Genomic DNA, 15,912 nt, shown 5'->3' on the forward strand with positions numbered 1-15,912 from the left:
TGTAACACTCTTTGTCCTTGAGATTCACTTCTGAAGTCTGAAGTCCACCCTTGGTATTTCCCCTCCCAGAAACATGAAAGGCAGAGGGTTTGGGGTTTTATGTCCGCTTACTTCCTCGAGCATCATAGTGCTTCGGGTGTCCATCTTAAAGCATCTGCCAAGTGTTACCAAAGGGGTTTTAAAAAGTCAAACTAAACACATAGCCTGCACTCAGGATTCGTTCATCTTCCAAAAGACCCCTGCTTAATCAGAAAGGGGGGGTAACTTTTCGACCGGGTCAAATTGACCCTCCAGGCTTTCATGCCTTGCTGGTGGGGTTTTTAGTAAGCTGGCCTGTCAGAGAGACTCCTGGCTGCCCTTCTGGGGAAGCTCACAGACAAAACAAACAACAGTGACCATTTACAACATGGGGTATTGAAGACTGTTCCCATGCAGCTTGTATTGTTTTTGTTTGCTTTTTTATTTTTCACTCACTGGAACACGTGGGAATCCTCGTGCTTCAGCTTCTAGGTGCTAGCAATACAGGCCTGGACCATCACATCCAGCTTTCTGTGTGTTTTTTAACAGGAGTCATCCCAGTAAACTCCGTCCCTGAGGACAAGTTAGCCTAACGAATCATATCATGCTCCTGTTTGCACTTCCCTTAATGGGCAACCAAACGTTTTTGCAGAGTTCCATGTGTATCTTCACCAGTGAGTTTAAGACCTCTCTCTGTCTCTGTCTGCATGAAGTTTCTGAGAAGAAGAGTTGAGGAGAAGAGCACTTCGTGGACTAACCTGCTAGAGAGGATGGTTCCAAAAGTTGACCTTTCTGAAGAAATTTAAATTTTCTGTCCACCTCTGCAAATTGGGCACATCCCAGAAATTCTGAGGTTACTCAGTCTTAAATTGGCACAAGGCACAGGGCCCTCCTGTTCACACTTTGCTCTCTAGGGGCCATGGGCTTAGGGTGAAGCTCTGAAGTATAGGAGAGGCTGGTCCACAGCCAGGCTCACAGCGCACCACAGAGAGCTGGGGATAAATATGGGTTAATCTTCCTGTGCTCCCACATCTGCTGGAAGGGCGCAGTAGGTTCCTTCTCCTAGGATGGAGGGCTACACCAGGTACTTCAGCGTCCTGTGGCAGCTGGCCTGGTCCCGCACCATTGGGCTACAGTGTGAAAGATACTGACTTCTGTTTGCCAAAAGTTGTATGAGCATCAGAGTCCCACCCTGGATGCAGAAAGGCTGCCCTGGGGCTTTCCTCTATTATGCCCTCTTGTGGTCTGCTGGCAATGAAGCAAATGGGGCGCAAGAAAGAACTTACTGCAGCTGTGCAATACTAACATAGCAAAATGATACTTTTAGAAAATGACGGATATAAAATTAGGAGATATGACATAAGCATATTCCCTAGACATAGCTAATTTTAAAAAATAAATATTCCAGGCTGGAGAGATGGCTCAATGGTGAAGAGCACAGACTGCTCTTCCAGAGGACTCGAGTTCAATTCCTATCACCTAGATGGCAGCTCACAACTGTCTGTAACTCTAAAATCTCTGACACCCTCATACAGACATACTTGCAGGCAGAACACCAGTGCACATAAAAATAAAAATTAAATACATTAAAAAATAAATATTCCACAGGCTTATATAGAAATATAAACCACAAATTGGATGTGGTGGCATATACCTGTAATCTGGGCACTTGAGAGAAGAAGGCAGAAGGTCCAGCCTGGACTATGTATTAAGACCGTCTCTTGAAGCAGGACATACATTTAAAATATTGGCATTTCAGCATTAGAGTTAACGTGTAAGCGACTCTGTTGCCTCAGTAGAAATGTCTTACCTGTTACTGAGAGCAACAACCATAGTTAGATGAAGTAGATGATTTGTTTCAAGGCCTGACCTATGGCAACCAGGAAGCTGGTTATTTCTACCATCCTGTAGAAACCTTGGTGTTCAGCAGTTGCCTCCTGCCATCACTGGAGTTAGGCCTGACCTCAGGAGGACTGAGAAACACTGGCCAACTTAGCCAGCTTCTCTAAGCTCCAGGTGTGCTCCCTTGTAGTCGGGTCTAGTCATGATACATAACTGAAGGTTGTTTGAGGGTTAAATTAGACAATACGTCGGCAAGACAAGTGTGGTGTTTGGCGTTTAGGAAATGGTGATGCCTCTACAGTGATTTTCAAAGTGTTCCTGCATTCTTGCCAAGTTTTAGGATGTTTTTATGCTTCTAAGAATTGCTGTGTTCTGAGGAACAGGATACTTTCAATAAGCCCTTGGAATTGGCCTCATTGTCTTCAAGTCCTGTGTTTTCTACCTGCTGCTGCTGGTTCCCCTATTGCCTGCACCTTCGGGGTGCTGGTGCCGAGTCCTCCTGAGGCTTTGGACCTTAGCTCTTCAATCACTGTTCTAAGAGGCAGAAGAGAGCAGGAACACTGCCCTGTGCTTTCTCTTCTTGGGGGCAGCTCCCACACCTGACTTGAGTCTGGCTGCAGGTGGCTGCTCAGAGCCCCCTGACTGCAGAAACTGAGGAGAGCATGTCCAGGACTCAAAGAGCCAGCAACACACTTGGGTTCAGATTCCTCTGGGATCCATTACAAAAGCTGGGTCACCAGCCAGCAGGGCTGGCTTTGCCAGCTGTCTTCCTTGGGTTGTGACCTGGATGTAATCCATAGTGAAACTGTAGAATGCAAAGAGCCAGGTTTTCCATGACAGCATCAGGCAGTTTGTTTTTGGAAATGCATAGAGGGTGAGCTTCGAAGTCCATGGGATCCCCAGTGACTCAGGTTTGGGACAGAAGCCATTCAAATGAGTTCAGGACTTGGCTGCACAGTGTTGGCAGAGATCAGTCCCCTGGGATTTGTCCTGAGGCTTGCTGAGCCTGGCTGCCTGCTGTCTTCCAGCCTTCCCTCACAGGCTTTTTTCTGTCTTTTGGCTCTCATTATCTCTACCCCATCCAGCCCTGTCTGTGTGATCTTAGCCTCGAAGGGCTACCTCCATGAGCAGCCCCACAGTTTTGAGCAGACAGACTACTGAGGGCTGGCTTCTGCCTCTGCAGGTCTGCCATGGAGGGGGAAGCCATGGGAAGCTCCACCTTGGCCATGGAGGGTCTGGTGTGTGTGGGTCTTCCTCCTTAAGGGTGAACAGAATGGTAGAGAGTGAGGGAAGACTGTGTAAAAAGGAGAAGGACTGAGAGAACGTGAAAGGACATGAAGGGCTTGGCTTTGACGACCACGTGTCAAGAATCTTGAGGGTGAGGGGGTGTGTAACACCCACTGCCATCCAGGCTCTGCATTCATGAGTGTGGGTGTCTGCAGGAGGGTGAGTGCACATGTAAACACCACCTTTGCAAGCCAGGCGTGGTCCTCCTTCCTGAAGCAGAATGTGAGTGGAGGTGTGGAGGGCTTGTATGTCAGACCCCATAAATTCCCCCGGGACTGACCGTCCTGACCCAGTGTCTGTGAGGTCTAAGTGGGTGTGAGGCACCCGGCAGCTGCCATCTGGGATTAGTTTCATGACTTTTCTCCCAAAGTGAGCATCAAATGGTACACACAGCCCAGTGTGCCCTGCCTCCATCACACCTTTCTTCTCCCTGTTTGTTCACTCAAGGTCAGAAAGGGAAGAAGAGAGAAATGGAACCAGGGTCTTGGGAAGCAAAAGAGCCTGGGCGTAATTTTACCCCTGAGGAAGTCACCTACTTTATGCTGAGAAGGTAGTGTGACCTTAGTGAGCAACTCCAAATCTCCCCAGTAAGAGGGGACTCACGGAGAGTTGTGGTACATGCCAGCGTTCCTTCTTGGTGAAAGCCAGGCATGGGGGCTTCTGGCCACCAATGGGGGGCTCTTGATTTCTCTTTACGTAGATGGTACCTCTGTTAGGAGTTTAATGTTTTAATCTGTTTAAGAATGCCACAGATTGGGCATGCAGAGATGGCTCCAGTTACATGTACTCTTTCAGGGGACCCAGGTTCCATTACCAGATTCTTATTGGGTGGTTCACAACTGCCCATGATTCCAGCTCCGAGGGAAATCCAATGCCTCTAGCCTCTTCAAAGACACCAGTGTACACACACACACACACACACACACACAGTTTTAAAAAGTAAAAACTTTTTAAAAAGAGATACCACTGATAGATACATTTATAAATTCCCTTGTTGGAGAGCAGAAAGTGTGTTATAAGGCTGGCCAGAAATAACTGTCAATCCAAGGAGGTGTTGCCGCATGCCCGCTAGATGCTAAGATGTGAATACTGGGCTCTACAACTTTCTTGAATTCCTGTAAGATGTAGTAGAGAGTTGTCATTTCATAAACTATACTCTGAAGGACCACGAAGATGTATAAATATATTCTCATATATAAAGGAAATGAGCTCAACCATACCATGAAATAAAAAATAGTGCCTAAACACAAATAAACCCAAGGAGCCATTAATGTGAGGAAATCAGAGGCCAGGATTTTTTTTAATGATTTCTTTATTTTTTAATATGCATTAATGTTTTGACCATATGTATGTCTGTATGAGGGTGTCAGATACCCTGGAACTGGAGTTATGGACAGTTGTAAGCTGCCGTGTGGATACTAGGAATTGAACCAGGGGTCCTCTGGACAAGCAGCCAGTGCTCTTAAGCGCTGAGCCATCCCTCTAGACCCTGGGGTGTACTTTTTTAAAAAAGGATCTGTTGTAAGGGCCTGAAAAAGATTCAGACTCCCTTAAAATTCAGATGCAGTATTTGATCCACAAATAAAATGTGAAAATGGTTTGGCACTGCAGCTACTTCATTGCAGACACAGATTATCTCGGACCACTGATGGTCCCTGTTCCACCAACATTCACAAACAATGGGCTAAAGGTAGCTCTGAATATTTAAGTGAACAGTTTAGGCATTTTGTTTTAAGAGATTAAGACAATGGTAGTATTCTCCAAAGCTGGAAAAAAAACAAAAAACAAAAAAACAATCTGCATCTTTGTGCTATTTATTATTTTATAATGTTCTTCTGGGGGCTGGAGAGATGGCTCAGAGGTTAAGAGCAGTAGCTGCTCTTGCAGAGGTCTAGAGTTCAATTCCCAGCAACCACCTGGTGGCTCACAACCACCTATAATGAGATATGGTGCCCTCTTCTGGTGTGGAGGTGTACATACAGATAGAACATTGTATAAATAATAAATAAATCAATCTTAAAAAAAAGAAATGTTCTTCTGAGAAGCTCTAGTAAATGGCCAACACAGACACACCCTCACCCTCCTACCCTAAAAATACACATACTGAGGATTTAAAATACTGTACACACTTGTGATACTAGCACTCAGGCAGGAGACTTGCAGGTTCCAGGTCAATGTGACATAGTCAGATCATGCCTAAGAAAACCAAGAGTGGGACCTAGAACTCAATGGTTGTAAGCTTGTATAGTATGTTCAAGACCCTAGGTTCTATCCCCAACACTATTTGTTTGCTTGTTTATTTTACAAACAAGCAGAAAGAGAAAAAAAAACAAACAGTACAAGCCTGTGTCCACAACTCCAGTTTCAAATCAGACCGAAGAGTGGCTGTGTTGGGTCACAGAGGCCACTCTCAGTGGCTTGATGTTGAGGGTGACATCAGCTGTGCTGTAGGAATTATTTAACCTCTGCACCTGGAGACCTCAACAAGCCAGAGTTCACCCAGTTTCCTAAAAGTTTGCACTCTCAATAGCTTAAGAGTTTTTGCATTTTTTAAAAAAGTGTCTTTTACTTACTGGAGAGTACAATTCCCCAACACTAAAAAGAAAAAAGTATCTTTAAGTGTGACATCCTGTTATTTTTTTATGTGTATGTGGGTGTGCCTGGGTCACACACACACACACACACACACACACACAGAGGTCATGAGCTTATCGTGACCTGCCAAACAGGAGCGGTCCTTCATGACGGATGAATAATGTATTGGTTGAATACTTCATAAAGGTCTCCTAGTTACCCGCCCGCAGTTAATATGCAGGTTCTAACTGAATGGGAAATAGTTTCCCATCACTGGGGAGGATTAAACAGAACCAGTCATGGGATGCCCGGGGTGGAAGCTGCTGCTGCTGCTGTTGCTGCTAAGTCTGTGTTGGGAAAGATCTAGGGAGGCACTGACAGTGGCAAGCCCCCATCTTCCTTACAGATCAGATCTCCTCATACTCTAAGGGTATCAGATAACTCTTAATTGGTAGCCGTTAGGTTTTTAGTAATTACAACAGCAACGTCTTCAATTGCCTTGGCTATCAGGTCCTAACTATGCTGACTGTCCAGACAATTCTGTTTAGGTTGCCAAGTCCTCCCACCCCTACCCCTGACACTGGAGAGTATTTTCCTTGCCAGTTGCTCTACCATGGGAGTGCTGTAAGGAGAAAGAGCTAGCCCACTGGAGACTTCTGGGGAGGTGGTAGAAGCATTACTTACAAGGCCTTTTCTTATTGCTTTTATGATTAACATCTGAAGTATCACACAGTTCCCCATTTCCTTTCTCTGTTACTATTAATCGTATACCAGGCTGACTGACAGACAGCACTGTTGCACACAGACATGGCAGCCATAAGCTGACAACACTCTTCCTTAGGACACCTCCGACTCCTAGCTCCTGGTTTGGTCTATGAAACAGTTACTGACCATCAAAGTCAGACCCTGGTCTTCCTTATCCATAAACCGTCAAAAGTTTTCAAAAGCAATACAACTGTAGGAATTTTGTGCCTAGACCGCAAAAAAGGCAGAAAACTCAAAAGCAGCCTCTTATAAATGTGTGGGCTCCTCAGGTGCTCCCCCCTTACCAGGCTCCCGAGCACATCCTCCAGGGGCTCCTCTAGAAACTCCCAACCCATAGCTGCTGTCTGGGAACAAGTGCTGGATCTGCAGAGATCCCCGCTGCTCCACAGCAGAAACAGAAAGCTGAGGCCAGTGTGGGAGATTTCACAGACCCAGGTGTGTTCATTTTAAATCCTTTACTTTCAGATTATATCCTCCACCCTTTTTTGTGTTATTTCCAGTGTCCCCATTTTAACAAAATAAATTTATTGGCCTCCCACTAGTTTGCTAACCATTTGCTCATAACTTATATTCAAAGCTTTTGCTTCTGAATTTCTTTTAAATTTAGAATAGAGGCAGCCTGCTTGGGACCCTGTCTTCGATCTTAACTGAAGAATGTTTCAAAGTCACTTCCCATTGCACCCATACAGGTCACTCTCACGTCTGTGGCCAGTTCAGTGACTTGGGAGCCAGTTATAGTCAGTTATGGTGTGCTCTTATCAGTCTTTATAATGCCAACCCTGGAACTGATGTGAGAGCATGGCCTCACCTAACAGGGGTTGACCTAAAGGTATCTCTTAGGGACTGCTGGATGGCTGTGGCTATTGTTGGCACCTAACAGGTGTTGACCTAAAGGTATCTCTTAGGAACTGCTGGATGGCTGTGGCTATTGGCATGCAAGGTAACTTGAGAAAAAGATTTTTTTTAAGGGAAGCACGCAAGCAAATGTTAGCCAACACAGGGGTGCTCTCGCCACCAACCTGAGTGAAATAGATGGTCCCTAATGTTTAGTGACTAAGAGTTCACTTACTAAACATGATCCTCCTCTAACACACACACCTACCTGCAAATTGCACTGTCCAGGTTGCAGAACAGGAGTGGCCCCTCTGAGAGGTCCTTCTGACCGCAAGCACCTGCTATTTCTAGTGACTCCCTGTGCTTTTTTATCCCCCTATCTTTCTACCTTGTCATTTTCCCCCACAGCTTCTCCCCGAGACACACACACACACACACACACACACACACTGCTCCTCTCTCAGAGTGCTCTGGACCTCCTGCTGGTGGCCAGTGCATTCTCTGGATGGCCCTCCTGCAGACAGCCTTGCCTTCCCTGTAGCTGGCCCTCCTGCCAGCAGCCAGGCATAGCTGGAAAGTTCCTGAGTTTTGTGGTTAAAGTGAGACTGGCCTTAGATAACTGAAAATCGATTACATTTAATTAACTGCTTTTTTTTTTTTTTTTTTTTTTTTTCTGTGTGCCTCTCAACAAAGAGCCTTTTCCTGTAGTCAGGAAAAGGATTTCGGTACACAGGGAAGAGGCCAGCCAGTGGTTTGGCCCCAGACCAGGCTTCCTGTTGGTGCAAACTGCCAAGCTCTGGGGTTCATGTTATCGACTGAAGGTCTTCCTCCAGCTAGTTCAAGAACTTGGCAAGAGCTTTCCACGATGGTTTCATGTAACAGTGCAGTGAAATCTTAACACTCTAGTTTTCATTTATCCATTCAGTGAGCAGAAACTCACTAAGCACATTGTTCTGGGGCAAGTGGGACACAAAAGAAGTTGCACACAGTTCTCATACCCATGTGGGATTTGCACTCAGGCTGATAGAGACAGGAAATAAACAACATAAGTAAATTGTATAGGGTGCTAAAGGGGATAGCTATGAGGGGTAAAACGAAGTAGACTTGGTGAAAATCCAGGGCATCCTGGAGAAACTAGGTCACATTAAGTCATCAGGTGGGAGTCACTAAGGAGAGAAGATTAGCTGATGCCTTGAAGGAGAAAAAGAAGTTGACCAGGTGGTAATTCAGAAAAAGAGCACTCCAGACAATCAGCAAGGCTAAAAGGTCAGTGGGTATTCTTGATAGTCTGGGTGTTCCTAATAGACCATGAGCGACAAAGGGATGAGTCAAAAGTGACACTGGGGTTTTTGAGCTGAGCAGGTGTAAGATGAAGTTGGTAAGTTGAGGAACAAGAGTTCAAGTTCGGACATTAGTTCCATGTTCCTTGTCAGTGACCCACACCTGCAGCTGGACATGCAGAGCTGTAGCCCAAACCAGAAGGCAGGAGTACGGAGCCACGTTTAGAACCCAGGACCACATACAATCAGGAAGAGTGGGTGCTGGTGTTCAGCGTGTGGATTGTGGGAAGGCCTGGAAGGAAGCACAGGGTCCCAAAAAGGAACAGCTAGGGCAGCATCTGGCCTGGGGAACTCGGGCACATGGCTCAGATTCTGTGTGGCAACTCTAGTACTGTCTCGGTTTGCTTTTTGATTAGCACTGACAGAACCTGTTGCATTTGAACACCCCCAGAAGGCTTAGCTCCTTAGCCACGTCCCAGAATAGAACAAGTTTCTGGAGGTCAGTCACTCCTTTGATTGACTTGGTTCATGTTAGATGGTCATGGGGGGAGGGACACAGACCAGTCTTCTGGTGCTGTGTAAACTGAGCTGGATCAACACAGACCAGGCCTAAGGCTTAGCTTAGGTCCAGATCTCTTGAGTTACAGACAAACTCAAGGAAAACAATACACAGATTCGCACACACTCCTGTGTGTCTCTGAGGCTGCAGGGAAGTGGTGTTCGATGGTGTTGGGTGGCCTTCTGTGTCACTAAATGTTAGTGGCTGATTTAGCGTCAGGAAGATCAGGAACAATTGATTGCAGTTATTCAGTGGTGACCATGACATACCCGGAAGGTTTATTTATGATTGAAACCAAATTACAGCATCTCTTTAGGACACTGAGTCCACCAGCAGTCATTCAGGAGTATGTGTCGCTTGCTTGCAAGATATGGAAGATTGTATAAGGAATAAAACTTGTACTCAAGCAGCTCAGAGGTCCACAAGAGACTACACCATGGCCAGAGCTGAGAGAAGTGAAGTGCAGTTGGTAACTCAGTATACAGCAGTTGAATAAATAAAACTAACAGACAGGAAGGTCCACAGAGCAATGGAGAATAGAGAAGTAATCCTAACAGGAAGCGTTAACAGGACTAGGGTAATGGGGGCATTTCTAGGTGGATGTGAGTCTAGATTAGGCATGAGAGTGCCTTGTTTGAAAATGGCAACATACATGGTCTGACCCAGTTCTTGAATGTTTCTGGCCTGGAGGTGCTGAAAGTTTAGGGAACTCATTGACATCTGCTACAAATGTGCACACACACACAATGGTCAACAATGTGCCAGCACAGGGACACACAGTGTACACGCTCTGGGGACCTTGGCTTCACAGCAGGTGTCTAGATTATGACTTAGTAGAAGTGGTCAGTGTTCCATCTCATTGTGGTGCCCCAGAGGTAGCTGTCTTTATTTCCTGTCCCTAGGTCTCTAGTCAGTTTGCAGCATTCAGTCTGGGGGCCATCTGAGGAGCAGGGAATGTCACATGGAGATCCAGTTTGCGTGGACTTTCCACAGGCCGAGGCTGCAGTGTTCACTGTTCAGGCAGAAGGAAATAGCACCTGTGTATGTAGTGGGCGATCCTCAAAGAGAAGGTGACATCTGACCACTTGACGTGCCAGTGGTGAGGCAGGGTGGCAGTTTCCTGACTGCCTAAAAGGGAGGTGTCAGAAAAGGCGAAGGAGAGCCTGTGAGGCAGCCGCCCTTCCTCCACTTGCTTCCCTGTGCCTTGCTCTCTGTCCTCACAAAGCCTTAGTGGCTGTTTTCAGACACAGTGCAGCACCCCTCCTCATAGACACTGGTCCAGCCTTTCCAAGGATGGAAAAGGCTGAAAACAGCTTCCTTCCCACCCAAAGGGCTTTGATTGAAAATTTCACCCGCAGCCTAGCCCAGGCAGACATAAGGAAATGTGCAAGCCAGGACTCTGTTAACTGTTGAAGCAGGACCATAACTGCTTCTGGTGTGTTATTTCATTTGGTTTTAGCATCTTCTATATCTTGGGCAGTGATAGAGCACAGTTGGTACTCTGAGGGGGCCTACACTCTGGAGTTACACCCAATAAAAGTACCAAAAAAGATAATGACTGAAATAGCTGAGGGGGCAGTGGAGGAAACAGGCATGCTGGGGTGCTAGTGGCCCTTACTGGCAGCCAGCAGTGAGGTGGTTAAAACTCTGTCTCCAGTCTCTGAGCAGTCATCCAGACAATTAACCATTTAGTTTTTCACTTTTCCCCCTCCTGCCTGTCTGAGCCATGCACTGTGGTAACCAGTGGTCACCAGATGTTACATCTTTTAACTCTCTTGTCCTACTGTAGACTAGGAGGCTGGAGAGTATTTCTTTAGTTACAATGAAAGTGGAATCTTCTAGAACACAGTCCTGTTCTGTCTAGCCACAGCACAGGTCCCCAACAGGTGAAAACTTTCCCACGTTGGGCCCATTGCCTTCAGCTACTGTGCTTCTTCTTCCTGGCTGGGTCTTGACACACCCAGCCAGGTACTATGTTAAAGATCTAGCCAAACATTCTTCTTTGCCCTCCACAACAGCCACAAACATACTGTGTGACTAAGAGACACTTGCTAGGGTCCAGGCACCCCCGCCAGGGTCACTGGGAACTGCTGTCATCCTGAGGACAGTGGAGATCCGGGGCTGTGCTCTTCACACTGGCTCAGGTGGGGAACAGCCAAGTGTGGTATTCACATGGAGGGGACATCAGAAACACCACACTTCTGGAATTTCTTGGTATAAAGGGCCTTACCTCACCCAGAGAAATGACAGTTGGGATTTTAGAAGTGTGTGTAGAGAGGGAAAAGAAAGAGGAGGAGGAAGGAGGGCAGGAGGACAGATCATAGTCCCTCAAGCTGACCCAGATGTTGCATTCGCATGGCATTGGCCATGTTGACGATGGCTCTGCTGAGTGCCAGGGCAGAGTGGACAAGAAGGTCCCTTCCACTGGCATGCTGAGAAGCCCAACTCTGGTCTCACCACAACCCAGCCAGGTACCAAGCGTCTCTCAACTGGCCAAGCTCAGGGAAGCAGGCACACTAGCTTCTACAGATTTTGTATCCTTTGGGTGGCTATACCACAGCCCACTTCTTATCACTCTCCCAGATAGACTTTTCTCTGATCCTATATTCTAGCTGAGGCTTTCATAGATTCAAGCCTTGACTCCATTCCCCTGATAGGGCTATCTGCCATCTTTATTCATAAATTGTCAGTAGCAACCACAAGACTTTCAAGTGGTCTGCGGCACAAGGAACCACGCCTGCACTACGGAATGGAAAGACATGGTTCCTGGCTAGGGCTTTGATACTATTAAGGAAAACAGGATCTCTCAGCTGCATTGATATTTTTGTGTGCTTTCCAGTGAGTCTGAGCCTAGAACAGGGTGCCAAGTGAAATGTGCAATTGATGTTTAATTGGAACGCTTCCATCTCCTAAGGGAAGAGCAGCACCCTTGTGTAGGGCCTGCATGTGAGCCTGTCAGCAGGTGGACCATCAAAAAATTAGCAGTGGTGTGTGGCCTCTTGGGACAGCCACTTAGGACCTGGAAGGAAACTATCACGATCTCCTAGGTACCTCGAGGGAGGCTTCAAAAAGAACTTGGTGGGTTTCTACAGGAATAGCTGGGTTTCTTAGAGGTATTTAAGAACTAGGTGAATCATTTTTACTCTCCTTGCCAAGCAAAGCTCTATTCAGGTATGTCTTCGACCTTTGAAAGGCCCAAGTTCTAGCCTCTAGCCTACTATCTCTTCTGCTCACATTATTAGAACTTCCGGAGGTGGCCCTTTATGAGAGGCGGTGGCCCTCCAGCCACCTGTCTGCATTCGGAGAGCTGTGCTGATAACTTTACCCTGGCTTCCAGCTGTTGGTGTGTGTTCCGGTTATATGGACATTATTTTCATAAACACTGGGCTTCACTGTAACATTTCACACGAGCATTATACTTTAGACAGTCCCCACACCACCTCGTCCACCTCCACTCCGTTAGGGAGCCCTGGCTGGCTTGGATCTCATGGAAACACCTACCTTCACCTCCACAGTGCCACCATGTCTCCTGCTTCCTTCTCCCAAATGGTCCCCACCTTCTACTTTCATGTCATGTGCGGGTATGTCCAATTTTAGTCTAGATTCATTGTGGGGGAAAAAATGGGATATTTGTATTTCTGAATCTGGCTTAATTTCACTTTATATGATCTTCAGCTCAAGTCATTTGCAAAAAATCACACATTTCATTCTTCTTTATATACACATCACTTTTCTTATCCATTCATGTGATGGCATCTAGCCTGGCTACAGTGAATAGTGTCACTGTAAACATGGAGGCACCGGTGTCTGCTGTATGCTGATTAGAACAGTGTGTTGTTCTGTTTTCAGTTCTTTTGTGAAACCTGCATACTGATTTGGTATCTGTAGCACTTCACATTCCCGCCAAGAATCTTCCCCTCCCCGCAGTCCTGACCAGTGTTTGTTGTTTTCCTAATGATAGCCTTGTGACTGAACTGAGTCTCAAAGCAGCTTGGAATGGCACATCCCTGGTGTCTGGAATGCTGGCCTCTGTGCTTTATCTGCTTTGTATGTGGTGGAGGTGCCCATGTGCAGGTGCGTGCAAAGAGCTGAGGAGGACATTGTGTCCTGCTCCATCACGCTTTGGCTCAGGGGTTCTCCCTGAACCTGGAGCTAGGCTGGCATCCAGCGAGCTCCTCCTGCCTGCACCCCCCAAGATGCTGGGTGTACAGGGTACAGCAGCGGCCCTGGTTTTTACGTGGGTGCTGGGATACAAACTTGGCTCTTCATACCTAAGAAGCAAGCACCTCAACTCCCAAGCTGTCTCTCCAGACCCCCTTTTTGAGTACTTATTGATTACATTATTTGATATTTAATCTTTTGAGTTCCTTAGTTTATGGTGTGTGATTAATCCTATCCAGTGAAAAATAGGCAGAATTTTTCTCTCATCTGCAGGTTTTCATTTTATGTGCAAAAGCTTTTTAATTGCAAATAATACTATCAATTCTTGCTCTTTGAGTTCTCAGAAAAGTCTGTATGGTTGTGCCTATATCTTGAAGTATTTTTCCCCTTCTGGGTTCAGGTCTTACGTTGAAGTCTGATCCACTATGAGGTAACTTTTGTACAGGGCGAGGTGAGAGAGGCGTGCTTTCACTCTTTCACACCATCTGTTGAAGAGAACATCTTTTCTCCTGTGTGTGTTTGACACCTTTGTTGGAAATCTTGTAGCTGCAGTGGAGCAGTGTAGCTGCTGTGTCATCTACTCGGGTCTTTGTTCATCTGGGCGCTGTGATGCCTCCCACGCTCTTCTGGGTTTCAGCTAGTTGGGTCATTTTTGTATTCATTTGAATTTTATAACTCTTTCTCTGTGTATGAAGAATGCCATTGCAGTCTAGATGGTATTCAAGGATTTATCAGTTCTGAGAGTTTTTTGGTAGAGGGCTTAGGGTTTTAATACAGGATCATGTCTCCAAACAGGGACAAGTGTAATTCTTCCTTTTCTGTTTGTACCCCCTTTGTTTCTTATTGCTCTGAGACTTAAAGCACAATGTTGAATAAAATTATAATAGACTTCATCTCTATCCCCTAACTTTAAATGGAAAATTTCCCATTTAATACGCTTGCTAGAAGTTTGTCATATATATTTAAGTGTGTTGTTTGAAGAAGTTTAGCATGAATGGTGTTAAAGTTTGTCAAAGGTCTTTTCTGTATCAGCTGAGGTGGTGAAGCTTTTTGTCTCTATACTTTATTTATATAATATAATTTTGTTGAACTATCCTTGCAGTCCTGGAACTAAACCAAGATGGCCATGGATGACTTGGATCTGTGATTTTCATTTATGCCCTTATTCTTATCTGATTTTGGTTTCAGGGCTACCCTGGCTCTTAGAACTGAAATTGGTAGTAGTTTCTCCCTGTGTAGCTTATGGAATAGTTTGAAGAGCAGGGTGTTAGTTCATCTTTAAACGCCTTGTAGAATTGACCAAGGCAGCTGTCCATTGCCAGCCTGCTTCTGTTGGGAAACTGTTAGTCTCATTGCTTATTAGAGATCTATTTGTTTAACTCCTCTAGATTTTCCAATCTCCTAGTGATACTTCAATTTCACTGACAACTGTTATTTTATTCTTTTGGTTTGGCTTAAGAGCTGATCAGCCTTGTTTTATTAAAAAGGTACTGTTGACAGACTTTCAAATCCACCCACCCTCTGGGTTTGGGATCAGTGCACTTTTATAATGATGAATCAGACAGCTCTTGGTTCCAACCTTACCTTACTCCAAAGTCAGGGCTCCTAACGGGTGAGTTGGTCTGCTGGTTTGTGTCCTCACCTTGTGCTGTCATGGGCCTGGGCTAAACTACAAAAGCTTTTGTGTATCCCCTTGTGAGCTCTGGAGTCCTATCCAGACTCTGCAGGAGACTGTTGGTCCCCTGCTTCCATACACAGCAGAGCAGTGCCATGCCCACGTCTGCCTTTCACTTCCAAAGGCCTCTCTCTGTGGGGCTGACTTCTCCTTACTGAAGACATGAGAGCTCGGTCCTGGGCATAGAATGAAGCCCACCTTCCTTTATAGCACAAGTGAAAGATGCTAATAAATTTTAGCATCGGTAAGAATCCCCGTTTTCCTCCCCTTCTTCATGAGCAGCTTGTATTGGTGAGTGGCCAGGCCTATGGTGAGGCCTGTCACCAGCCAGGCTCCCGCACCGTGCACAGATGTTACATACAGTTGAAAATCTTGTACCCAAACTTGTTTCTTTAGTCATAACCTAGGTTAGAAGTTGTAGGAAACCACCTTCCAGTTGCTGACACAGTGACTTGTGAACATGCAGCAGGCAGCAGTGAGGGACAGAAATGGGTGTTAGCCAAGTGGGGCCCACGCATATTGGTTTCCATGTGAGGCAGAGTTCACTAAAAATCATTCAGACAGAAAAGTTCCATGACGTTTGTAGTTTGTTTCTAAAGAAGCATGGACATATACCTCTCCCCTTGGCAAGCAGTTCAAACAATACTTTTCATGGGTGTAGGTTAAGGCGCCTGGCTTTTGTCGATACCTAGGCTAAGGCCCCAAGGTTCTGGGTGAATTACTTTATACTGGTGATTGGCAAACTCTGTCAAAAGCCAGATGTTGTGTGTTTTCAGGCCCCAAGTTCTGAAGCAACCACTCAGCTCTGGTGGTCCATCACCAAAACAATCACAGGAAGTCTCAAAAAAATGGGCATGGCTCTATTGTGATAAAACTTTTCTCGTCTATGTAGTTATTATGGTGTTTTGCTTGCATGT

The 15,912-nt window shown here is 45.9% G+C and overlaps 1 protein-coding gene across 3 annotated transcripts in view; it reads left to right on the forward strand.

Moving 5' to 3' along the window:
- Positions 1-15,912, forward strand: part of Lhfpl2 (LHFPL tetraspan subfamily member 2) — a 143,955-nt gene that overhangs the window by 123,759 nt on the left and 4,284 nt on the right. The gene's annotated exons all lie outside the window — the stretch shown is intronic.

Source organism: Meriones unguiculatus, chromosome 6, assembly GCF_030254825.1.
Source record: "Meriones unguiculatus strain TT.TT164.6M chromosome 6, Bangor_MerUng_6.1, whole genome shotgun sequence".
In the NCBI taxonomy this organism is placed as follows: domain Eukaryota; kingdom Metazoa; phylum Chordata; class Mammalia; order Rodentia; family Muridae; genus Meriones; species Meriones unguiculatus.